Here is a 24,875-nt window from a genome sequence, read left to right as displayed (position 1 = left end):
ACGTTGCGGTGTCTACATCTCGGTCCGTGCATGGGGTGTCTACATCAACGTCCGCATACAGCTCCGCCCCTCGGGGGGCAGTTGGCTATATAAGGTGGTGTGCGTGAGAGAGCTCGAGGCAATCGTTGGAGCAGAAGAGCCAGTGAAGACTGAAGACCAGCTAGCTAGCCCTGGGACTACCCTGACTCGCTGCTCTTATAAGAGCCGAGCAGGGCAAGCCAGGGGCGACCTCAGAGCAGCGAGGTCTGTGTCCTTGTGAGGGCCAGGCTCGTGTGGCTGAGGGTCGGACCTGAGCCGAAGCTGGGCCAGGTCAGTGAGCCTCTACAGTAAAATGAAAAACAATTAAATATTCGTTTATTGTGTGGATGAGTGGGTGCGTGCATGTGTGGATGAGTGGGTGCGTGCGTGAGTGGGTGCGTGGGTGGATGAGTGAGTGGATGGGTTGATGCGTCATAGGTGAGTCGCTGAGTGAGTGAGTGGCTGGGTGCATGAGTGTGGGTTAGTGATTGAGTGGGTGGCTTAGTGAGTGGGTCAGTGTATGAATGGCTCAGTAGTTGAGTGGGTGAGTGTGAGTGGCTCGGTGGTTGAGTTCGTGGGTGGTTGAATGTTTTGGTGGTTGAATTATTGGGTGGTTGAGTGATGGGTGGGTGAATAATTACGTGGTTAGTGGGTGAGTTGCTGAGGGAGTGGCCGGGTGGTTGGGCGAGATGGTGGGTTAGAAATTGAGTGGGTAGCATGGTGAGTGGATGTGGATGTGACTGGGTGAGTAGGTGAGTGGCTGGGTGGTTGGGCGAGAGGGTGGGTTAGAAATTGAGTGGGTAGCATGGTGAGTGGATGTGGATGTGACTGGGTGAGTAGGTGAGTGGCTGGGTGAGTATGTGAGTGGATGGATGAGTGAGGGGGTGAGTGGGTTTGTGGATGAGTGAGTGTGTGGGTATGAATGAAACACCACCACGCTTGGAGCGTATATTTAAGCTGGGTTGGAAGGTGGGAAGGTCGCCTTGACAAAATAATTTGCATATCAAGAGGAATTTTGCATATTTATGGGAAATGCAGGTATGTGATTAGTACTACTTGTGAAATGCGTAGGAGGTGGGCGGGGGGTTTAAAGTCATATTATGCCCGTGCATTATGCAGGATTAGCAGCATCAAAGGGAGAGGATAGGGGTAGCATTAATAAAGGGAAGGAATGTTAATAGTATGTAGCTGCAGTAACTAAACCACCACGTAAACAACTAAAGTATAAACTACGTAGACATCTCTAACGGCCAAACTGCCAGTGGCGCGAGACGCGGGGGCGGTACAAGGTAACCACGCCCCTCCCCGTGATGTCACAGCCATGAGCTCCTCCCCCCATGCCCCCCCATGCCCCTCCCCCTCACCCCCCATGCCCCACCCCCTCCCCCCCATGCCCCACCCCCCTTCCCCCCCATGCCCCTCCCCCTCACCCCCCATGCCCCACCCCCCTCACCCCCCATGCCCCACCCCCTCCCCCCCATGCCCCTCCCCCTCACCCCCCATGCCCCACCCCCTCCCCCCCATGCCCCTCCCCCTCCCCCCCATGCCCCTCCCCCTCACCCCCCATGCCCCACCCCCTCCCCCCCGTGCCCCTCCCCCTCACCCCCCATGCCCCTCCCCTCACCCCCCATGCCCCACCCCCTCCCCCCATGCCCCGCCCCCCTCCCCCCATGCCCCACCCCCTCACCCCCATGCCCCGCCCCCTCCCCCCCATGCCCCACCCCCCTCCCCCCATGCCCCACCCCCTCCCCCCATGCCCCACCCCCCTCCCCCCATGCCCACCCCCTCCCCCCATGCCCCACCCCCTCCCCCCATGCCCCGCCCCCCCTCCCCCCATGCCCCACCCCCTCACCCCCATGCCCCGCCCCCCCCCCCCCATGGCCCACCCCCTCCCCCATGCCCCGCCCCCTCACCCCCCATGCCCCGCCCCTCACCCCCCACCCCCCTCCCCCCGCTGCTTCTTCCGCTGGGGTCGAGTGGAGGCGGCGCGCGCTGTGCATTGTGGGTTGGCGAGCGGCTGGTTTGGATTCCCGCTCACGGCCACCGTCAGTGGCGAGCGAAAACTTCTGAAGCGGCGGCTCGCTGGGCCTCCTCTAGGTCGACTCAGCCTGAAGGTGAGAACCTCGCGCGGTGTGTCCCATCAGCAGTGGCGGCGGCGGTGGGGGGAGACAGAGGAGGCGCCTGGCCCACAGCTCGGCCCTGCTGCTGCTGCTGTTGTGGTTACATTATAGTTGTGGTTACATTATAGTTGTGGTTACATTATAGTTGTGGTTACATTATAGTTGTGGTTACATTATAGTGTGGTAGATATAGGTGGTTACATTATAGTTGTGGTTACATTATAGTTGTGGTATACATTATAGTGTGGTTACATTATAGTGTGGTACATTATATGGTCATACAGTTGTGGTTACATTATAGTTGTGGTTACATTATAGTTGTGGTACATTATGTTGTGGTTATTATAGTTGTGGTTACCTACAGTTGTGGTTACATACAGTTGTGGTTAACATGATAGTTTGTGGGTTACATTATAGTTGTGGTTACATTATAGGTTGTGGTTTACATATAGTTTGTGGTTACATTATAGTTGTGGTTACAATTGTAGTTGTGGTTACATTGTAGTTGTGGTTACATTATAGTTGTGGTTACCTTGTAGTTGTGGTTACATGTATAGTTGTGGTACATTATAGTTGTGGTACATTATGAGTTGTGGTTACATTATAGTTGTGGTTACATGGTAGTTGTGGTTACATTATAGGTGTGGTTACATATATAGTGTGCTTACATTATAGTTTGTGGTTACATATAGTTGTGGTTACATTATAGTTGTGCTTACATTATAGTTGTGGTTATTGTTGTGATTATAGTTGTGTGGTTGTTACTGTGGTGGTTGTGCAGGTGGTGGCACACGAGTTAACCCATAGCACCAGGGTCTAGCCCTCCTCTTGTACCGAGCCAGGCAGAGCAGTCGGCCCATGGCACCTGAGTCTGGCCCGTGACCTCCTCCTGCACTTAGCCTGGCACAGCCGTCAAACCATGGCACCTGGGTTATTGTGGTGACGTCACCGCACGTAGTGGTGAATGGCGACTGTTGATGTGTGTTGGCTTGTGTGTGAGTGATGGTGAATGCGTGAGTATGATGGTGAGTATCATGGTGAGTGTGATGGTGAGTGTATCATGGTTGGTGAGTAATACTGAGTGTGAGTTTGACTAATTATCTTCCCTCTCGCTGTCTCTGCTTTCCCCCCTAACTACCTCGCCTGGTATACAGGAGTTTGTAGGTTCGATCCCGACCCTGATGCCTGCTGTATATTTGGAGTTTGCGTGTCTCTGTCTCTCCCCGTGGTCGCGTGGATTTTTCTCCGGGTCCTCCGGTTTTTCTCTCCACATTAAGAAACATTCGTTTAAAGTTTTGACTTAAAACTTTCGTGACTGCAGGAATTCATATGCTTGGTTCTTTTGGTAAAGTTACGTAAATAGAAAAAAAAAAATCTATTTTTTAAAATAAAAAAATATATAAAATAAGATAAATTGAAAATAATAAAAGCAATTTCTTATTTCTTTAATTTTCATTACTAATTTTTTTATTTTTTGGTTTTCTATTTACGTGACTTTACCGAAAGAACCAAGAAGATGAATCCCTGCAGTCACGAAAGCTTTAAATCGAAATTGTTTGGCTGCTATAAATTACACGTGATGATGAGCCACTAAGTTGAGCTATCATTGGTGGCAAGTCGCTTCTGAATAAGTAATATTTAAAATAACTTTTTTTTTTTTAAACACGCTTTAATTAAATGAAATGTACCACGACTCCAGGAAGTGGCCCCGAGGCTTGCCATAACGTAAGGGACCGTGGTGATTTACAGCCAACGTCAGTTGAGCGTGGACAATTAGACCCAAGCCGAAACATAACATATAAAATGAATGTTTAAAAATACTTTTTTTAATAGAATGTAGTTTAGGCATCAGTATGACATAAGTATACCAAGTTTGCAGTCGATACCACATTGGGAAGTGGGTTAAAATTGAGTTGCAAGATTTGAGGATACGACAACAACAGACAGAGTGAGTTAAATAAAAGTGCGTAATAAAAGAGATGTTTATCTCAGTGGACCTTACCTGGTAAAATTAAAATCGTTGACATTTTAGTCTAGTTTTATCTCTCCTTCCCGAGCACAACAACAAGCAGGAGTAGTGGGAGGAGCATTCTCCACTAAGTAGTGGTGACGACAGCACGGCGCTTGTGCCAGGATATGTGCACCACAGATATCCATCACATAGAGACCCATAGAGTCTTCACACATAGACCTATACACTCACTACGCACAGACCCTCAGACTTGCACAGAGAACCATAGACTCACCACAAAGACCCATATACTCATCAGACAGAGAACCACAGACTCAAACAGATACACAGACTCGCACAGAGCCCTATAGACTCACCAAACAGAGACATAGACTCACCACAGAGAGACACATAGACTCACCAGACAGATACCCATAGACTCAATCGTACCCATACTCGCACAGAGACCCACAGACTCGCCACACATACCCATCTAATTACCACACAGAGACCCATAGACCTACACAAAAGCGCATAGACTCATCACACAGAACCACAGACTCAAACACACCCACAGACTCGCACAGAGGTCTATAGACTCACCACACAAACACACGGACTCACCCCACAGAGACCCATAGACTCACCCCACAGAGACCCATAGACTCACCCCACAGAGACCCATAGAGTTATACAAAAACGCATAGACTCATCACACTGAGAACCACCGACTCAAACAGACTCACACAGAGCCCTATAGACTCACAAAGCAGAGACACATAAACTCACCACACAGAGACACATAGACTCACCTCACAGAGACCCACGGACTATCACAGAGACCCATAGACTCACCCCACAGAGACCCATAGACTCACCCCACAGAGACCCATAGAGTTATACAAAAACGCATAGACTCATCACACGGAGAACCACCGACTCAAAAAGACTCACACAGAGCCCTATAGACTCACAAAGCAGAGACACATAAACTCACCACACAGAGACACATAGACTCACCTCACAGAGACCCACGGACTATCACAGAGACCCATAGACTCACCCCACAGATCCATCGACTCACAGAGAGACCCAAGGGCTCGCACGTGAATGTGTGGTGATTTAGTTGAAGGTGGAGGGGGGTTACCAGCCCCTCGCACCCATCCAGAACTCCCTGTGGCCACTGGTGGCTGCGGGCGACGTGAGGTTCACAGCTGGTCAGGGTTGGCGCCCCCCCCCCCCCAAAATGGCATTTCTCACAACCACCGCTGCATTATCAACCTTCACCATTCGCCAATAAGTGACAGTGACGTCACCACAGCGCCTGTGCCAGGCCAGGTGCACTTTGAAGCCACGTGAAGTGTCGAAGGCTCGCTGACCGGAGGTCCTAGAACAGACCCAGGTGCCATGGGTTGGCTGACTGAGATGACTGGCAGCTGTGCCAAATTGCTGCATATTTATCATCCGGCGTTCCGCTCGTTGTTGTGAGCGTCACTCCTCCGTTGTTGTTGGAGGGCGATTGTCGCCAACTGCCAAGTAGAAGCATCCATCACGAGCCTCCCTGCAGAGGCCGATCTCGACACCACTGGTACCAGTCGTCGGCAAAGCCCACTCAGCTCCACATCCTCCCGTACTGTATCAGTCAACCTCCACTCCAGCCCATGCCGTGCCCGCCCAGCTCCCTCCATCCACCCACATTCTCACTTACCGGCTTACTCACGCACTCACCCACTCATATCTGCTCACGCACCCACGCATGAAATTTTAAATGCAGGCTACGCAAAGCATCGTGATCAGTTTACACCAAAATCTACTTTCAACCACTTAAACCACATATTCGTAAATGATGCGCACCCTAATCAGCCACTATGGCTGTGTGCAGAGTGTTGTGATGTCACGTAGTACGACGTTTTTCTTGCCCCCCCCCCCCCGTTTTAACGCAGCGTCTATCTATGGCCTCGTTACATTGGCCTTAATGGACGCGTGGTGATGGTGAAAGATGATTCGGCGGTGGACACTGAATTACCGGAGCCCCATTTAACATTCAGGTGACACGGGGCACGGTACGTGAAGAACCTCTTATGTCCTGTAAGCAGACTTCTCTGCGTGCACAGACAACCGCCAACGCAGCCTCGCCTGCCGGAGGAGCTCGCTGATGATCGGACAGTGTTCAGATCTCTCAAGGATCTGTGAGCTACTCGCACACAAAGATCCCCGTGTAGCCTTTAACAGACTGTTGGGGCAAGTGCTTTATAACATCATCAAAGGGGCGCTGCAATACGATGCAATCAAAATCACCGATCAGAGATTTTCCCATATATGGTCTTTGTTGATTGTGAATCGATACTAATTGTATTGATTCGACTCAAAATGTCCGTATTTTATCTGAAATTTTCTGCGTTTCACAGATCATACAAAGCAACGGTATTGATGCCTGGTTTGTATGTACTTTTATTTTGTAGTGTATCAGACTTTTGTATTAAATCGCTCTGCAAAAAGTCATTTTGTATGCTAATAAATCAATGTTATGCTAATGCAAAATTTCATCATAGCCGCGACTCGGTTTACTCCGATGTGCAATGTCATCTTTATTTCGATCCTGTGAGTGTACAATTTTATATTAAACTTCATTTACTGAGTGAATACAAGACCACTTATATGCTGATGTCCATTTTTATCATAGCTGTGATTCATTCAGCCATTCACTCACTCAGCCACAAACTCACTCAGCCACACACTCACTCAACTACTCAGCCACTCACTCACTCAGATATTCACTCACTCAACCACTCACTCAATAATTAACTCAACCACTCAACCAATCATTCAACCACCCACTCACTCAATCACTCAACCATCACGCTCTCACTCACTCAACCATTCACTCACTCAGCCACTCACTCAGCCACTCACTCACTCAGTCACTCACTCAGTCACTCAACCACTCGCTCACTAAACCACTCGCTCATTCAACCGCTCGCTCACTCAACCATTCACTCACTCAACCACTCGCTTGCTCACTCAACCACTCACTTGCTCACTCAACCACTCACTTGCTCACTCAAGCACTCGCTCACTCAACCACTCACCCAACCACTCGCTCAACGACTAACTCTACCACTCACTCACTCAATCCCTCACTCAACCTTTCACTCAACCCCTCACCAAACCACTCACTCAACGACTCACCAGAATCCTCTCGGCTTGGGGACTCACTTAACCACTCACTTAACCACTCACTTAACCATTCACTTAACCACTCACTAGAGCAACCACTCACTCACTTAATGACTTACTCAACCACTCAACCAATTACTTTCTCACTCACTCAGCCACTCACTCCTTCACTCAGCCACTCACCCTTTCACTCAGCCACTTACTCATTTAGCCACTCACTCAGCCACACACTCAACCACTCAGCCGCGCACTCACGAAGCTACTTACTCACGAAGCTACTTACTCACTCAACCACTCACTCACTTAATCACTTACTAAACCACTCAACCATCACTCTTTAACTCTCTCAACCATTCACTCAATCAGCTACACTCACTCAACGACTCACTAACTTAACCGCTCAGCCGCTCAGTCACTCTATCTCAATCACTCAACCACTCGCTCACTCAGCCACTCACTCCCTCAACCACTAACTGACTGAACCACTCACTCAACCACTCACTCATTCAACCATTCCCGAATTCATTCAACCAGTCACTCAACCATTATGTCGCTGGACGAGTCCCACCTTGATGGGTCTGCGAAATTTATTTCCAGAGCTATTGCCAAAAAACCACAAACATCCCAGAATCCTCTCGGTTTGGGGTCCAAATGTTGTCGCTTAATATATCCCATGAGAAACATTGCATTGAATAAATGTGATTGGATTCTCCCCGCCTGGACGAGCGGAATTGAATGGTGCAACTGGTTTTCCTGTGCTGTGTTAATTCAGATATTTGCATGGCTGCTTTTGTTTTATTTTGTGAATAGCAAAAAACATTAATCCCCATAATACATATTGTTTTATTGGTCGCTCGTCCATTCCACTTCCCACAGCTTAACCACTCATATATTTGGATGACTCGACGAGGCGAGCAGTACGAGTCCCACCTTGATAGGTCTGCGACATTTCCTTCCAGAGTTTTTGCCAAAAAACCACAAACATCCCAGAATCCTCTCGGTTTGGGGTCCAAATGTCGCATATTATATCCCATGAGAAACATCGCATCGAATAAATGTGATTTGATTCTCCCTGCCTGGACGAGCAGAATTGAATATGTAAGCATCAGGGTTTGGATCAAACCTACAACCTCCTGTATACCGGGCGAAGTAGTGAACTCGTCACCCGGGTCCGCCTAATCCATTCCCGTATCTCTACTTCTGTGTATCTGCTACAGGCGGATGTCTCAGATTGCCAGCACCATGTGATGGGAGCTCCAGGGCATGCTGCGTGCTCGCCAGGAGGGGCTGGGCAAGATGGCGTAGTCGCTGGAGCAGCTGCGGGCGCGGCACCGCCGCTCTCACCCTGGCGGAGTGCAGCAACACAGTGGGGCGGCACCAGCGGGACACTCTGGACAACGCAGCCAAGGTACGTGCCAGCCACTCACTCATCCACTCACTCACTCAGCCACTCATACAACCACTCACTCACTCATCTACTAACTTAAATCACTCACTCACTCAACTACTCACTCACTCAACCACTCACTCAACCATTCACTCAACCATCCACTTACTCAACCACTCAATCAATCACTCACTCAGTCATTAACTCAACCACTCACTCAACCACACACTCATGCGCTCAAACACTCACTCATTGGTTCAAACACTCACTCATTCAAATACTCATTCAACCACTCACTCACTGAACCACTCACTCGCTCACTCAACCACCCGCTCGCTCACTGAACCAATCGCTCCATAAATCACTCATTCAGCCACTCACTCAACCATTCACTCACTCACTCACTCAGCCACTCACTCAACCATTCAGTCACTCAATCATTAATTCAACCACTCACTCACTCAACCCCTTACACACAGGCTCATCACCTGTGTCTCAACCATCTTACTGAGTAACATAACTCTTTTTTTAGAAGTGACCTGGCCACAAATGATAGGTCAACAACGTGCCTTATGTGGAAATTTATAGCAGCCAACTACTCTAAACGCCTGTTTCTAAATGTGTAGGGAAAATCCAGAGGACCAGAATAAAAATCCACTTGACCACGGAGAGAACATGCAAACTCCAAATACACAGGTGTCAGGGTTGGGATCTAACCGACAATCTCCTGTATACCAGACGAGGTAGTTAACATTGTATCCGGGCAAGCCGTACATCGAGCTGGAGTGGACCATGCGGCCCATCCCTATCGCGTAAGTGGCTCCCACTGTTGTTATTGTGTTCATATGTGTGTGGTCTGCTTGTGTGTATGCGTGTGCCGCACTGCGCTATGAACCCAACATGACCAAGCTGTTGCCCCGCTCGCCCGACTCGTTGAGAGGCTTGCCCACCCCCCAGGGCGTTGTCGTGAAGATACCGCTGGGAGGAAGAATATCTCACAATACTGGAAGAGGTGAGGACTACACAGTGATTAACTGAGTGGGTCTGTGAGTGAGTTAGTGGATGAGTCGGTGGGTGAGTCGGTGGGTGAGTGGGTGGGTCAGTGGTTGAGGGAGTAGGTGAGTGAGTGTGTTAGAGAAGTGGGTGTGTTGAATGTGAGTGAATAGATGAGTGTGTGGAGGAGTGGATTGTTGAGCGAGTCGTTGGGTGAGTGAGTAGGTGGGTGTGGGTTAGAGATTGAGTAGGTGGTGGGTGATTGTGTGAATTAGTGGGTGGGTGGGTGAGTGAATGGTTAGAAGTGATTGATTAGGTGAGGGAGTGGGTGAGAGGTGGATTGGTGAGTGGATGAGAAAATTGATGGGTTAGAGATTGAGTGGGTAACTAGGTGATTGGGAGGGTGAGTGGGTGAGTGGCTTAATGGGTGAGTAAGTCGGTGGGTGAGTAGGTGAGTGCTTGGATAAGTAAGTGAGTGTATGGGAGCATGAGTGGATGGTTGAGTAGGTGGGTGAATAGGTGAGTGGGTGGTGGGTGGGTGAATTAGTGAGTGACTGTGTGAGTGAGTGCGTGGGTAGGTCAGTGCGATATTGTGTGGGGGAGTGGGTGAGTGAGGGGTTGAGTGAATAGGTTAGTGGGCGGGTGAGTAGATTGTTGGGTGAGTGGGTGGGTGGGTGAGTCAGTTAGTGGGTGGGTGAGTGAATATCGAAGGTTGAGCAGGTGAGTTGTTAGTGTGTGATTGGGTGGGTGGGTGAGTCAAAGAGTGGGGCACCACGGTGGCGAGATGTTAACTACCTCACCTAGTATACAGGAGTTTGTGAATTTGATCCCATCCCTTGCACCTGTATATTTGGAGTTGGCATGTTCTCCCTGTGGTCGTGTGGATTTTTCTCCGGGTCCTCCAGGTTTTCTCTCCATATTTAAAATCAACATTCATTTAGAGGATGTGGCTGCAATAAATGTCTCCATGATAATCCACTTCGTTAACCTATCATTTGTAACCAGGTCACTTCTGAAAAATATTAATTTAGTTATCTGAACCAGAGGTCGCAACCGGGTACCCGATACCCGTACCCTACCCGATACCTGGCTACCCGTACCCGGCCGGGTACGGTACGGGTAGCCGTTTGCGACCCTGGGCGGCCGGGTACGGGTACGGATAGGCCGTGAGTCACTGGTGAGTAACCGTTTGTCACTCGTTTCGGGTAGGGTACGGGTACGGGTAGGGAACGGGTACCCGTACCTCTGATCTGAACCTTTTCTGGTAAAATACATTTTTTTTAAAATTTTGTTTATTGGGTGGGTGGGTGGGTGAGTGGGTAGGTGGGTTATTGAGTGATTTGGTGGGTAGGTTAGAGATTGAGTGGGTGAATGGGTGGGTGTGTGAGTGGGGGTGTGATTGGTTGAGTAGGTGAGTGGGTGAGTAAATTGTTGAGTGAGTGGATTAGAGATTGAGTGGGTGGCAGGGTGAGTGGGTTTGTGAGTGGGTTGGTGGGTGGTTTTGAATGGGTGAGTTGGTGGAGTGCCGTGGTGGCGAGCTGTTAACTACCTCGCCTTTTATACAAGAGGTTGTGAGGTCGATCCCGACCCTGACACCTGTATATTTGCATGTTCTCCCCATGGTCGCGTGGAATTTTCTCCAGGTGCTCCGGGTTCTCCCTCCACATTTAAAAAGATGCAATTATAAAATTTGGCTGCTATAACTTTATACGTGAAAAGCCACTTAATTGAGTTGAATATTTGTGGTCAAATGGTTTTTGAAAAATATCTATATAGCTGAGTGCCTTACCTGGTAAAATAAAAAAGCGTAATTTACATTTAGTGTGCAGATGAGTGGCTGGGTGGGTGAGTGGATGAGTGAGTGCGATGTTTGATGGGTAGTTGGTCAGTGTCTGGGTGAGTGAGTGTGGGCTAGAGATTGAGTGGGTGGCTTGGTGAGTGGGTGAGTGTGTGCTTGGCTCGGTGGTTGAATGAATGGATGGTTGAGTTAGTGGGTGGGTGTTTGAGTGTGTGTTATCGTGGGTGGGAGAGTCAGAGAGTGGAGTGCCATGTTGGCAAATTGTTAACTATCTTGCCTGGTATTTTTAAGTTCGTAGGTTCGATCCAAACCCTGCTTCTAAAAACAACCTATATAGCTCAGCGGGCCTTACCTGGGGATTTTTTTTTTTAGATTTAGTTAAGGGTGTTGGTGAGTGGGCGGGTGGGTGAGTGCATCAGTGTGGGTTTGAGATTTAGTGGGTGGCTTGGTGAATGGGTAAGTTCGAGTAACTTAGTGGTTGAGTTAGTGGGTGGTTACGTTAGTAGGTGATTAAATTAGTGGGTGGGTCAATAATTACGTGGGTAGTGGGTGAGTGGCTGAGTGGCTGAGGGAGTCGGCGGGTGGTTGGCTGGGTGGGTGGGTGGGTTATAAATTGAGTAGGTGGCAGGGTGAGTGGATCTGAAAGTGGGTGAGTGAGTAGGTGCACGGCTGGGTGAGTTAGTGAGTGGATGGTTGAGTGAGTGGGTGAGTGTGTGGGTGCATGGATGTGTGGGTGGGTGAGTGTGTGTGGGTAGGAGGTTAGGTGGGTAGTGCGTGAATGGATGGGTTAGAAATCGAGTGAGTGGGTTAGTCACTGGGTGAGTGAGTGGATGGGTGGGTTTGTGAGCTTTGGTTAAGAGATTGAGTCAGTAGTAGGGTTTGTGTGTGGTTTAGAGATTGAGTGTGTGGTTGGGTGAGTGGGTGGTTGGGTGAGTGGGTGGGTTAGAGATTGAGTGGCTCGGTGAGGGAGTATTGGGTGGGTGAAGTGAGTTGGTGGGTCGGTGAGTGCGTGGGTGGGTGATTCAGTAAGTGGGTGAGTGAGGGGTTTGGTGAGCGATGGGTTGAGTGGGTGTCTTTTTTGTTCGTGAGTTTGTGGGTGGGTGAGTTGGTCAGTGAGTGGTTGGGTGAGTAAGTGGGTGGGTGAGCAAGTGAGTGAATGGGTGTGTTGGTAGGTGAGTGTGTAGCTTGGTGAGTGTTCGTAGGGTGAGTGGGTCGGTGAGAAAGTGGTTAACGGAGTGAGTGGTTGGGTGGGTGGGTGAGTTGTTGACTGAGTGGGGTCAGCGAGTGGGTGGGTGAGTTGATGTGGGAGGTTGAGTGGGTACGTTAGCGTGTGAGTGATTGGATGGGTGAGTCAGAGAGTGAGGCGCCAAGGTGGTGAGACGTGCACTGCCTCGCCTGGTATACAGGAGGTTGTGGATTCGATCCTGACCCTGTCGCCTGTATATTTGGAGTTTGCATGTTCTACACATGGTCACGTGGATTTTGCTGCAGGTCCTCCGGGTTTTCCCCTCTGCATTTAGAATCAACATGCGTTTAGAAGATTTGGCTGCAATAAATGTCTATGTGATAAGCCACTTCGTTTATCTATAATTTGTTCACAGGTCTATTCTGAAAAGGATCTATATAGCTCAATGGGCCTTACCTGGGGAAATAAAAAGTAGTTTAGTTTAGGGGGTAGGTGCCTCGTTGGGTCGGTAGGTCTGTTGCAGGTCGAGTAGGTGGCAGGGTGAGTGGGTGAGTAGGTAAGTGGCTGGGTGAGTGGGTGGACTGGTGAGTGTGTGAGTTAGAGATGGAGTGGGTGGATGGGTGGGTGTATGATTGGGGGAGTGAAATGGTGAGTGGATGGGTGAATGAATTGTTGAGTGAGTGAGTCAGTGAGTGGGTGTGTAGGTGGGTGCGTAGGTAAGTGGTTAGCAAGGTGTGTGGGTCTTTGAGTGGGTATGTGGCTGAATGGGTATGTGGCTGAATGGGTATGTGGCTGAATGGGTATGTGGCTGAATGGGTATGTGGCTGAATGGGTATGTGGCTAAGTGGGTATGTGGCTGAGTGGGTATGTGGCTGAGTGGGTATGTGGCTGAGTGGGTATGTGGCTGAGTGGGTATGTGGCTGAATGGGTATGTGGCTGAATGGGTATGTGGCTGAATGGGTATGTGGCTGAATGGGTATGTGGCTGAGTGGGTATGTGGCTGAATGGGTATGTGGCTGAATGGGTATGTGGCTGAGTGGGTATGTGGCTGAGTGGGTATGTGGCTGAATGGGTATGTGGCTGAATGGGTATGTGGCTGAATGGGTATGTGGCTGAATGGGTATGTGGCTGAGTAAGTGGGTATGTGGCTGAATGGGTATGTGGCTGAGTGGGTATGTGGCTGAGTGGGTATGTGGCTGAGTGGGTATGTGGCTGAATGGGTATGTGGCTGAGTGGGTATGTGGCTGAGTGAATGGGTATGTGGCTGAGTGAATGGGTATGTGGCTGAGTGAATGGGTATGTGGCTGAGTGGGTATGTGGCTGAGTGGGTATGTGGCTGAGTGGGTATGTGGCTGAATGGGTATGTGGCTGAGTGGGTATGTGGCTGAGTGGGTATGTGGCTGAGTGGGTATGTGGCTGAGTGGGTATGTGGCTGAGTGGGTATGTGGCTGAATGGGTATGTGGCTGAGTGGGTATGTGGCTGAATGGGTATGTGGCTGAGTGGGTATGTGGCTGAGTGGGTATGTGGCTGAGTGGGTATGTGGCTGAGTGGGTATGTGGCTGAATGGGTATGTGGCTGAATGGGTATGTGGCTGAATGGGTATGTGGCTGAGTGTGTATGTGGCTGAGTGGGTATGTGGCTGAATGGGTATGTGGCTGAATGGGTATGTGGCTGAATGGGTATGTGGCTGAATGGGTATGTGGCTGAATGGGTATGTGGCTGAATGGGTATGTGGCTGAATGGGTATGTGGCTGAGTGAGTGGGTATGTGGCTGAGTGAGTGGGTATGTGGCTGAATGGGTATGTGGCTGAGTGAGTGGGTATGTGGCTGAATGGGTATGTGGCTGAGTGGGTATGTGGCTGAGTGGGTATGTGGCTGAGTGGGTATGTGGCTGAATGGGTATGTGGCTGAATGGGTATGTGGCTGAATGGTATGTGGCTGAATGGGTATGTGGCTGAGTGGGTATGTGGCTGAATGGGTATGTGGCTGAATGGGTATGTGGCTGAGTGGGTATGTGGCTGAGTGGGTATGTGGCTGAGTGGGTATGTGGCTGTGTGGGTATGTGGCTGAGTGGGTATGTGGCTGAATGGGTATGTGGCTGAATGGGTATGTGGCTGAGTGTGTATGTGGCTGAATGGGTATGTGGCTGAATGGGTATGTGGCTGAGTAGGTATGTGGCTGAGTGGGTATGTGGCTGAATGGGTATGTGGCTGAATGGGGGTGTGGCTGAATGGGTATGTGGCTGAATGGGTATGTGGCTGAGTGGGTATGTGGCTGAGTGGGTATGTGGCTGAGTGGGTATGTGGCTGAATGGGTATGTGGCTGAATGGGTATGTGGCTGAATGGGTATGTGGCTGAATGGGTATGTGGCTGAATGGGTATGTGGCTGAATGGGTATGTGGCTGAATGGGTATGTGGCTGAATGGGTATGTGGCTGAATGGGTATGTGGCTGAATGGGTATGTGGCTGAATGGGTATGTGGCTGAATGGGTATGTGGCTGAATGGGTAGGTTAGTGGGTGGCTGCGAGTCAGAGAGTGGAGCCCCATGGTGGCGAGATGTTAACTACCTTACCTTTTGTAAAGGAGGTTGTGGGTTCGGTCTCGATCTTGATGTCTGTATATTTGGAGTTTGCATGTTGTCCTCGTGGTTCATGGATTTTTCTCCGAGACCTCTGGGTTTTTTGTGGCCACGTTGCTTCTGAATAAGATCTGTATAGCTCTGTGGGCCTTGCCTTGTAAAAAACAAAATTTAGTTTACAGTTAGGTGAGTGGGTATTTGAGTGCGTAGGTGGGTGAGTGAGTTGGTGGGTGGTTAGGTTAGTAGGTGAGGTGCTGGGTGAGTGAGTTGTTGGGTTAGATATGGAGTAGGTCATAGTGTGAGTGGTTGGGTTGGTGCGTGAGTTGGTCAGTGAGTGGGTGGGTGGGTTGTTGGGTGAGTGAGTTGGTGAGTGCATGTGTAGGTGGGTACGTGGATGAGTGGTTTAGTGAGTGGGTTATAAATTGAGTGCGTGGCAGGGTGAGTGGGTTTGTGAGTCGGTTAGTGGGTGGCTTTAGTAGTTGAGTGGGTGAGTCAAAGAATTGAGCGCCACGGTGGCAAGATGTTAACTACCTTGCCTACTATACAGAATGTTGTGGGTTCGATCCCGACCCTGACGCCTGTATATTTCACTCCACATTTAGAAACATGTAATAAGAGGAATTGGGTGCAATAAATGTATACAGCGACTTTGTTGAACCATCATTTGTGGCGAGGATGCTTCTGAAAATAATCTTTATAGCTCAGTGGGCCTTACCTGGTAAAAGAATATCTCACATTACCAGAAGAGGTAAGGACTACATATAGAGTGGGTGATTAACTGGGTGGGTCTGTGAGTGTGTTAGAGATTGTGGGTGATAGGGTAAGCCATGGGTGACGTGAGTGGGTGTGTTGTTTCGGAGTGAATAGACGAGTGGTTGGGTGAGTGGGTGGGTGGGTGGGTAGGTGAGTGGGTTAGAGATTGATTGGGAGAGTTAGTGGGTGGCTGAGTGGGTGGGTGGGTGGGTGAATGGGTTTAGAGATTGAGTGGGTGGTGGGTGGGTGGTTGGGTGAATGAGTGAGTGGGTGGGTTTGTGAATGGTTGAGGTGAGTGAGTGGGTGGGTCAGCGCGTGAGTGGGTGTGGGAGTGGGTGAGAGGTGGGTTGGTGAGTTGGTGAGAGGATTAGTGAATTGGTGGGTTCGAGATTGCGTGGCTGGGTGAGTGAGTCGGTTAGAGATTGAGTGGGTGGCAGGGTAAGTGGGTGGGTTGCTTAATGGGTGTGTGAGTGGGTGGATGAATAGGTGAGTGGACAGGTGCATGGTTTAGTGGGTGGGTGAATAAAGTGAGTGGGTGGGTGAGTGGATTGTTGCGTGAATGTGTGGGTGGTTGAGTTTTTGGGTAGATGGGTGTGTGAATATGGGAGGAGAGTTCGTGTGTTAGTGGGTGGGTGAATCGGAGAGTGAGGCACCATGGTGCCGAGATGTTAACTACCTCGCCTAGTATACAGGAGGTTGTGGATTTTATCCCAGCCCTTCCGCTTGGATATTTGGAGTTTCTATGTTCTCCCCGTGGTCGTGTGGAATTTTCTCCAGGTTGTCCCTCCACATGTGAACATGCATTTATATAATTTGGTTGCAATAACATTCTACGTGAAAAGCCACTTAATTGAACTGTCATTTGTGCTGAGGTGGCTTCCGACAAAGATCTATAGCTCAGGGCCTTACCCAGTAAAATGAAAAACAATTAAATATTTGTTTATTGTGTGGATGAGTGGGTGCGTGCGTGCGTGGGTGGGTGCGTGGGTGGATGAGTGAGTGGATGGGTTGATGCGTCGTAGGTGAGTCGCTGAGTGAGTGAGTGGTTGGGTGCATGAGTGTGAGTTAGAAATTGAGTGGGTGGCTTAGTGAGTGGGTCAGTGTATGAATGGCTCAGTAGTTGAGTGAGTGAGTGGGTGATTGAATGAGTGGGTGAGTGTGTGGGTTAGTGGGTGGGAGAGTCAGACAGTGGGGCGCCATGGTGGCGAGATGTTAACTACCTCGCCTGGTATGCAGAAGGTTGTGGGTTTGATCCTGACCCTGACACCTGTATATTTCCCTCCACATTTAAAATCAACAAGCATTTATAGGATTTGGATGCAATACATGTCATAAGCCACTTCGTTGACCTATAATTTTTAACCAGGTAATTTCTGAAAAATATGTTTAGCTTTGTCGGCCTTACCTGGTAAAATAACCACAATTTAGATTTAGTTTAGTGTGTTGGTGAGTGGGCAGGTGAGTGCGTGGGTGGGTGGGTGAGTGGGTGAGTGTGAGTGGCTCGGTGGTTGAGTTAGTGGGTGGTAGTGGGTGGTTGAGTTAGTGGGTGGTGGAATGTTTTGGTGGTTGAATTATTGGGTGGTTGAGTGATGGGTGGGTGGGTGAATAATTACGTGGTTAGTGGGTGAGTTGCTGAGGGAGTGGTTGGGCGAGTGGGTGGGTTAGAAATTGAGTGGGTGGCATGGTGAGTGGATGTGTATGTGACTGGGTGAGTAGGTGAGTGGCTGGGTGAGTATGTGAGTGGATGGATGAGTGAGGTGGTGAGTGGGTTTGTGGATGAGTGAGTGTGTGGGTAGGAGGTTACGTGGGTAGTGGGTGGGTTATAAATTGAGTGAGTGGGTTAGTGACTGGGTGAGTTGTAGTTGAGAGAGTCAGTTTAAAAGTGAGTTGGTGGGTTAGAGATTGACTGGCTCGGTGAGTGAGTGCTGGGTAGGTTAGTGAGTTGTTGGGTGGGTGAGTGTTAGTGGGTGGATGATCGACTGGGTGGGTGGTTGAGTGAGTAGATAGGTGGGTGGGTTGCAGTGACGTGTGGTGAGGTCAATGGCTGGGGAGGCACTGGCTTGTGTCAGAGCCAGATTCACACACTGAGGGGGACGTGGCCTCACGGAGGGGGGCGTGTTAGACGCATCCCCCTCAGTGAGGCAAATGTGATGGCTGCCTCCCCTGGTGCTTTTTCATTGCAGTTTCATGACGAGACCAGCGAGCCTAAATATCTTTATACTCTTAGTTCTTTCGGTAAAGTCACGTGGGTAAAATTAATAAAAATAAAACAATAAAAATCACGACGTTTCGGAGGCAACACAAGCTTCCGTCTTCAGGTGAAACCGTCACAGCAAACTATCTGTACCTTATATAGTGGTTAAGGGGGGAGGAGCCAGGAAGGGCAGCGGGGGAGGAAGAGTTGTGAAATGGCCAATTTCTGCTTTTGTTATACTGCTGGGTGGGTAAATGAATTAGATACGATGAAGCCGCTCTTGGTTTTGCTGTTTGTGGCAAGTCACTGTGGGATGAATGGACTCGTGGTCAGGGACGTGTTGCGCAAGTAACTGTGGATGTACATAATAGAAAAGGAGCGGAAATGCCCATGTTTATACCAGTGTTGGCTGACAATAAAGAGTACTGTTAAACGTTAGGGATGTTAACACTCGGTGAAGTAAAATAGTGCCTGTCAGATAAGATGGTCCAAAAATGTGTAATTAAATCTTTTTTGCATGGTTGATAACATCTTTCCAATGATTACTAAGTTTGTACCCATCATCACGGTTGAAATTATGTCTGTGTTTGTATATCTGAATGGCTTCGTGTACAAACCTTTGATGGTAGCCAGAAGGCTTGCAGAGCACCTTAGTCTCGGAGAAAACAATGTCATGAGAGCCCACCGAGTTGTAGCAATGATCGGCAACGGCGGACGACTCAATTTTGCCGTGTTTCAAATCTGACTTGTGCTCGCGGACACGATCAGAGACATGACGTTTCGTTTCCCCAATGTAACAGTCACCACAGCTGCAACTCAGTTTATAGACTCCAGGGTATTGCAAGTCAGGGATGACATCCTTCACAGATGGAATTAGATCACGGATTTTATGTACTGTACTGAATCGGACTTGGATCTTATGTTTTTTAGAATTTTGGAGATCTTTTTGGTCATGCCTGCTATGTATGGTAACGTGACAGTTTTGATCGGAGTTTCATGTGGCTGTTTCTGTATGGTGGGAGAAACAGCTTGGCGGATGGTGCGGTCAGAGTATCCGTTCATCCTGAGGGCCCGATGTACATGTCTCAATTCACTGGCCAGGTGGTGTTGGTCAGAAATGCCATGAGCTCTGTGGTATAGCGTTTTGATGAGAGAATTCTTTTGAGATGGGTGGTGGTGAGAATCCGGTTTCAAGTAGGAATCTGTGTGGGTGGCTTTCCTGTAAACAGAATGTCCCAAGGATTCGTCAGGTCTCCTCTCAAACAGAATATCTAAGAATGGTAGTTTGCCATCTTTCTCCACTTCCATGGTGAATCTGATCGATGGATGTCTGGAATTGATGTGGTCCAAGAAGTGGTTCAATGCTGGGAGGCCATGTGGCCAAATGACGAAAGTGTCATCCACATACCTCTTCCACAGGGAAGGACGCAGGGTGGATGTCTGGATGGCGTCTGATTGTTTTATTTTATTAATTTTACCCACGTGACTTTACCGAAAGAACTAAGAGTATGAATCCTTGCAGTCACGAAACCTTCAAATCTAGAACCTAAATACATACTGAGATAGTAACAGGCACGCGCTTATTGCCCGCGCTCCATCCAGTTACTGAGGGGTTGCGTAATCAGGGGAGGCTGAGCTCGTCGCTGCCTCAACTCTCGTCTCTTCCTGTATTTGCAGCGGAGCTCCGCAAATTTGGCGATTTTGACTATAAAAATTATTGGAATCGTACAGAAATGACATTTATAACACAGATCAGTGGAAAAATCTTAATTTTTATTTTATTATTCTCTTTTTTTTACTTTTCATAACAACTATTGTCATTGGAGTATGACAGGTGAGGCTCTGCCTCGTCGCTGGTGGGTTGGTAGGTTGGTGAGGAAGTGAGAGGGTTAGTGGGTATGAGATTGAGTGGGTGGCTGGCTGAGTGGTTGAGAAGATGGGTGTGCGATTTCATGGGTGAGTGAGTCGGTGAGTGAGTGGGTGAGTGGGTTTTTGTATGGGTGAGTGCTTCAGTGGGTTCATGAGTGAGTGGATGGGTTATTGAGTGAGAGGGTGGGTATTTGAGTAAGTGGTGTGCGTGAATAGGTGAATGGGTGGGTGTTTGAGTGAGTGAGTCAGAGAATGGGGTGCCACGGGGGTGAGATGGTAACTTCCTCACCTAGTGTATACAGGAGGTTGTCGATTCGATCCCAACCCTGTCGCAAGTATATTTGATTGTGCTTGTTCTCCTCGTGGTCGTGTGGATTTTTTTCCAGGTGCACTGAGTTTTCCCTCTGCATTGAGAATAAACTTGCATTCAGAGGATTTGGCTGCAATGCATGTGTAAGTGGTAAGTCACTTTGTTTACCTGTAATTTGTAACAAGGTCGCTTTTGAAAAAGATCTATATAGCTCTGTGGGCCTTAGCTGGTACAATGAGAAATAGTTCAGTTTTCGTTTATTGGGTGGGTGAGTGGTTGATGGGTGATTGATTGAGTGGGTGGTTGGGTTGGTGGGTGAGTGTTTGAGTTAGAGAGTGGGTGGGTGGATGGGTGGGTGTGTGAGTGGGGGAGTGAATAGGTGAGTGGGTGGGTGAGTGGAGTCTAGAGTGAGTGAGTGAGTGGGTTGGTAGGTGGGTCGTTGAGTTAATGAGTGGGTGTGTAGGTGGGTGCACAGGTATGTTCTTGAGTGGCTGTGTGTGTGCATGAGCAAGTGAGTTAGCGGTTGAGTGGGTGGCACGGTGAGTGGATGAGTGAGTGTGTGGGTGGCTTTCGTAGTTTAGTGGTTGGGTGAGTCAGATAGTGAGGCGCCACAGTGGCGAGATGCAAACTCCCTCGCGAAAGACGACGTGTTAAACTGGTATATTGGAATTCGTAGGTTTGACCCCAACCCTGATGTCTGTATATTTGGAATTTGCATCTTCTCCCGTGGTCACGTCGATTTTCCTCTGATTCCTTCGGGTTTGTTGAACACGTAGACTTTCGCGACCAATATCATCCATAATAGAGGTTTCTTTTTTGGGTTAGATCGCGTAAATATATAAATGTGTCGTTAAAACCCACCACCACCCGACACAGCCAACTAGTAAGGGTTGTCACGTACGCAGAACATGCCAATTTGTAACTAGTACAGCACACGGTGTGTTGGAGAGTCAAGCCACAACATTTACAATCTGAGTACGACGTTTCGCCAGTAATTACAACTAGCTTCATCAGGCAACAGCCAGATTTGTGGAGACATTCACCTGTTTCGTTCCTTATATAGAAGCGTAGATGTGGTGCCTGTTTTTATCATTTGCCTGTTATCATTCGCCTGTTATTAAGTTGAAAGTAAAAATAGTTATTATTGTTGTAATCACGTTATAAGTAGAAATAATTGTTATTTCGTTAAAAGTAGAAATAATTATTGTTATCAAGTTCTAAGTGGAAATGATAATGACTGTTCTCATTCACCTGTCGTTATCATTTGCCTGTTGTTATTTTTCGCCTATTGTTATCAAGTTAGAAGTAGAAAGTTATTATTATTGTTATCATTCGCCTCGTGTTGGTAGCGCACGTCTCTAATCCAGCACTGTGGAAGGTAGCGAGGGTTGGTGAATCACCGCACAATGATGTTGGCAAATCACCTTCCCGTGGGTGTCGAGGTGCCATAACCTGACTCGCCAGGAGAAGGCAGTAGAGCAAGTAGACTAATCGCCATCTTCACCTGTACAGGGATAGAGTGTTTCACCCTCGCACGCATGGGTTTTCTCCGGGTACTCCGGTTTCCCCCACTGGTATAAACACTCGTCATTAATTAGCGCATAATGCCTCCATAGAGGACCGCAGAGCTTGGACAATTGTTGGTACTGGCTCACCACGTGGCTTCCTTCCTGCACGGCTGTGGTTCCTCATGCCTCCGAGTCGTTCTTGTGCGCGCTATAAAACTTTTAATTATTACTATTATTCGCCAGGCGGTGGTGTTGCAAGCCTGTAATCCAGCAGTGCAAGGCAGCAAGGGTGAGTGGATCACACAGTGAATGTTGTGAAACCCCCTTCCCGTGGGCATCGAGGTGCCTTCTCCTGGCTGGCTGGCCAGGAGAAGGCAGTACAGAAAGTGGGATAATCGCCATTTTTGCCTGTACGGTTTAAAGTGCTGCCCCTCGTATGCGTGGGTTTTCTCCAGGTGCTCCGGTTTCCCCCACTTGTGTAAGAATTCATCATTCATTCGTCGAAAACTTAAAAAAAAACAATTCAGGACCCGACTGTGACTCAGTGTGGATTTCCTGGACTAAGTCTATTTTATTATTATAAAGAATTAAGGGGGCTGTTTGATGACACGACTAGAGAGCTGGCTTGCACTGCAGGGAACTTAATATTCAACTTGGATTCCGCAAACCCTCAATGGCCATTTTAAGTTAAATTTGTGCATGTAAGACTCGCACAAACAACCATACCCAGAAACCCATAGACCCCAACAGAGACCCATACATTCCTACAGACACTCAGACTCACACAGCGACCCCATACTCACAGCGACCGATAGACATGCACAGAGACCCATAGCCTCACACAGAGATCCATATGTAGTGGTGGTATTGACGTGCGCCGACAGTGATGGATCACGGGGCGCGGGGTTGGGCACGCGATGTGGGCGTGGTATGGACGCGCGCGCCGGTGGTAAGGCGCGCTGACACAAGCTGGGAAAAGAGGATCGTAGCGAGTGCGCAGTGATTGGTCAGATAAGTGGGTGCTCTCAGCGACGTCCGCAGGAGGGGTATAAAGGGAGACGCGCGAGAGCACTCGTGGTCAGTGTTAACCAGTTGAAGACCGAAGACGGGGTGGAGGAGGTAGTGGCCCGAGACCCCTAGTCCCGCCGTCCTTGTGAGGACCGGGGCCCTGTGCGGCTCGGAGCCGAGACTGGGGGACCGTAGTCCGACGCCCGTGTGGGTCGGGACGGTGGTACCCAGAGCCGAGACGGGCACCCCGGCTGGGTGTGTCCCGGAAGGCTACGGGGCGTAAGAGCCCGTGTCAGTATAGCTGAGTGGGTGTTAGTCACCCGAGTAGCTGAGTGGGTGTTGGTCACCCGTGTAGCTGAGTGGGTGTTAGTCACCCATGTAGCTGAGTGGATGTTAGTCACCCATGTAGCTAAGTGGGTGTTAGTCACCCGAGTAGCTAAGTGGGGTGTTAGTCACCCGTGTAACGAAGTAGGGTGTTAGTCATCCGTGTAACTACAAGTTGGTGAAAATAAAGAGTGTGCTACCCGTGAAGTCGTCTCCTGCCGAGTTACTACTTTACAACTGGCGTCAGAAGTAAAACCTGTCTTCAAGGAGAATGGACACAAGGAAGACTTCTCGTTCCCACGTGCAAGACCGGGGAGACGATGGCGTACCGGGGACACCACCCTCGGGAGGAGAGGACGAGGAGTTGCCTTTGATGCAGCACTTCACAGAAATGGCCGATGCTCCGCTTGCCTCCGACACCAGCCTGCAGGACGCACACTCCCGCCTGGCGGAGTTGCTGCTCGCCGCCGCTGCGATTTTGGCGGAAATCTCCGTTCCAGCGGGCGGAGGGACGGCTGCGGGGTTGGAGGAGGCGGCGCGGCTGGAGGGATCCCGCCAGACGGCGTTTCGCGCCAAAAGTTTTGGAGTTGGCGCCATTTTTGAGGGCCCGCCACCGCTTGGCGGGAAGCGCGGACACCACGTGGCCAGAGATCTCCACACAGCGCAGCCCGCGTCATCGGCGCGCGCCGGAGATCTCCATTATGCGCCTGCAGACGGAGCCGACATCTTCTACAACCACAGCGGCGCGCGGGAAAATCGTTCCAACGACGACGACGGCGATCGAGTCCTCCAGCAACGATTGCCCGCGCTGTCGGTGTTCAAGGCGGACGGGGGCGACTGGGGAGCCTTCCAGCGACGGTTCGTCGCGCATCAAGAAATGTCGGGGTGGTCCGACACCACTGCCCTGCGCGCGCTGCCAGCGATGCTCGACGACGACGCGCTTGCAGCCTTCACATCGGCCCCGAGGTCGTCCCGCTCAACGCTCCAGGCCGCGCTACACCTGATGGCCAAGGTGTTCGGGCCACCCTCGACCTGTCGCCACCAGTTCTACGATCGGCGGAAGGTGGTTGGAGAAACAACGCTCGCCTATCGCACGGCGCTGCTCGCCCTGGCAGCTGCTGGCGTTGGCTCACGGATTGGGAGTTCCCATTAATACGGCGGACGAGATGGACATTTGCTCTCTGGGGATTGCCACAAGTATTCATGCTTACGAAGTCCTAAAGCGAAAGCCGACGGTCGTCTGCGCATCGGTGGGGAACGGGGCACCGGCCGCCACGATCATCGGCCCTCAGCCTGCTGTGCCGCGGGAGGAGGCCTTCGCCGTTTCAAGACTGGGGGAGTGGAGAACGGGAGGTCGTTCGCCCACACGTTCACACCGCAAGCTGGAGCAACCGAAACCTACGACGTCCCTCGTCGTCTGCTACAACTGCGGCCTTCGGGGCCACGTCGCGTCCGGGTGCCGGGCCCCACGTCAGCATACCGCGGGACCACGTCCGGACGACGACCAGGGCCTAAAGACATCCCAGCTGAACCCGGCAAGTCGCGGCACCTCACACGTTCGGTCCAGATGCACGGCACGTTCGGGTCGCCGCTTAGCGGTGGGGGGACCGCGTATGGGCACCGGGGGTTCGGTTCGGCGAGAGGGGTCCGTACACGGCCCGAAAGCAGTCGAATGGTCCGAATTGGCCCACAGGATAGT

General features: G+C 50.1%; 1 long non-coding RNA gene across 1 annotated transcript; it reads left to right on the top strand.

The window, feature by feature from the left end:
- The first annotated feature begins 2,026 nt into the window (after window positions 1-2,026).
- On the top strand, window positions 2,027-20,632 carry LOC133360830 (uncharacterized). The gene is made up of 4 exons (XR_009757308.1): window positions 2,027-2,132; window positions 8,484-8,674; window positions 9,563-9,665; window positions 20,413-20,632. It is a non-coding gene; the product is annotated as an uncharacterized LOC133360830 (long non-coding RNA).
- The last annotated feature ends 4,243 nt before the right edge of the window (window positions 20,633-24,875 follow it).

Source organism: Lethenteron reissneri, chromosome 69 (assembly GCF_015708825.2).
Source record: "Lethenteron reissneri isolate LAM-NWPU_2019-01 chromosome 69, ASM1570882v1, whole genome shotgun sequence".
NCBI classification, from domain to species: domain Eukaryota; kingdom Metazoa; phylum Chordata; class Hyperoartia; order Petromyzontiformes; family Petromyzontidae; genus Lethenteron; species Lethenteron reissneri.
The sequence above is the reverse complement of the archived record's forward strand: the minus strand, read 5'-3'. Positions and strand labels throughout refer to the sequence as shown.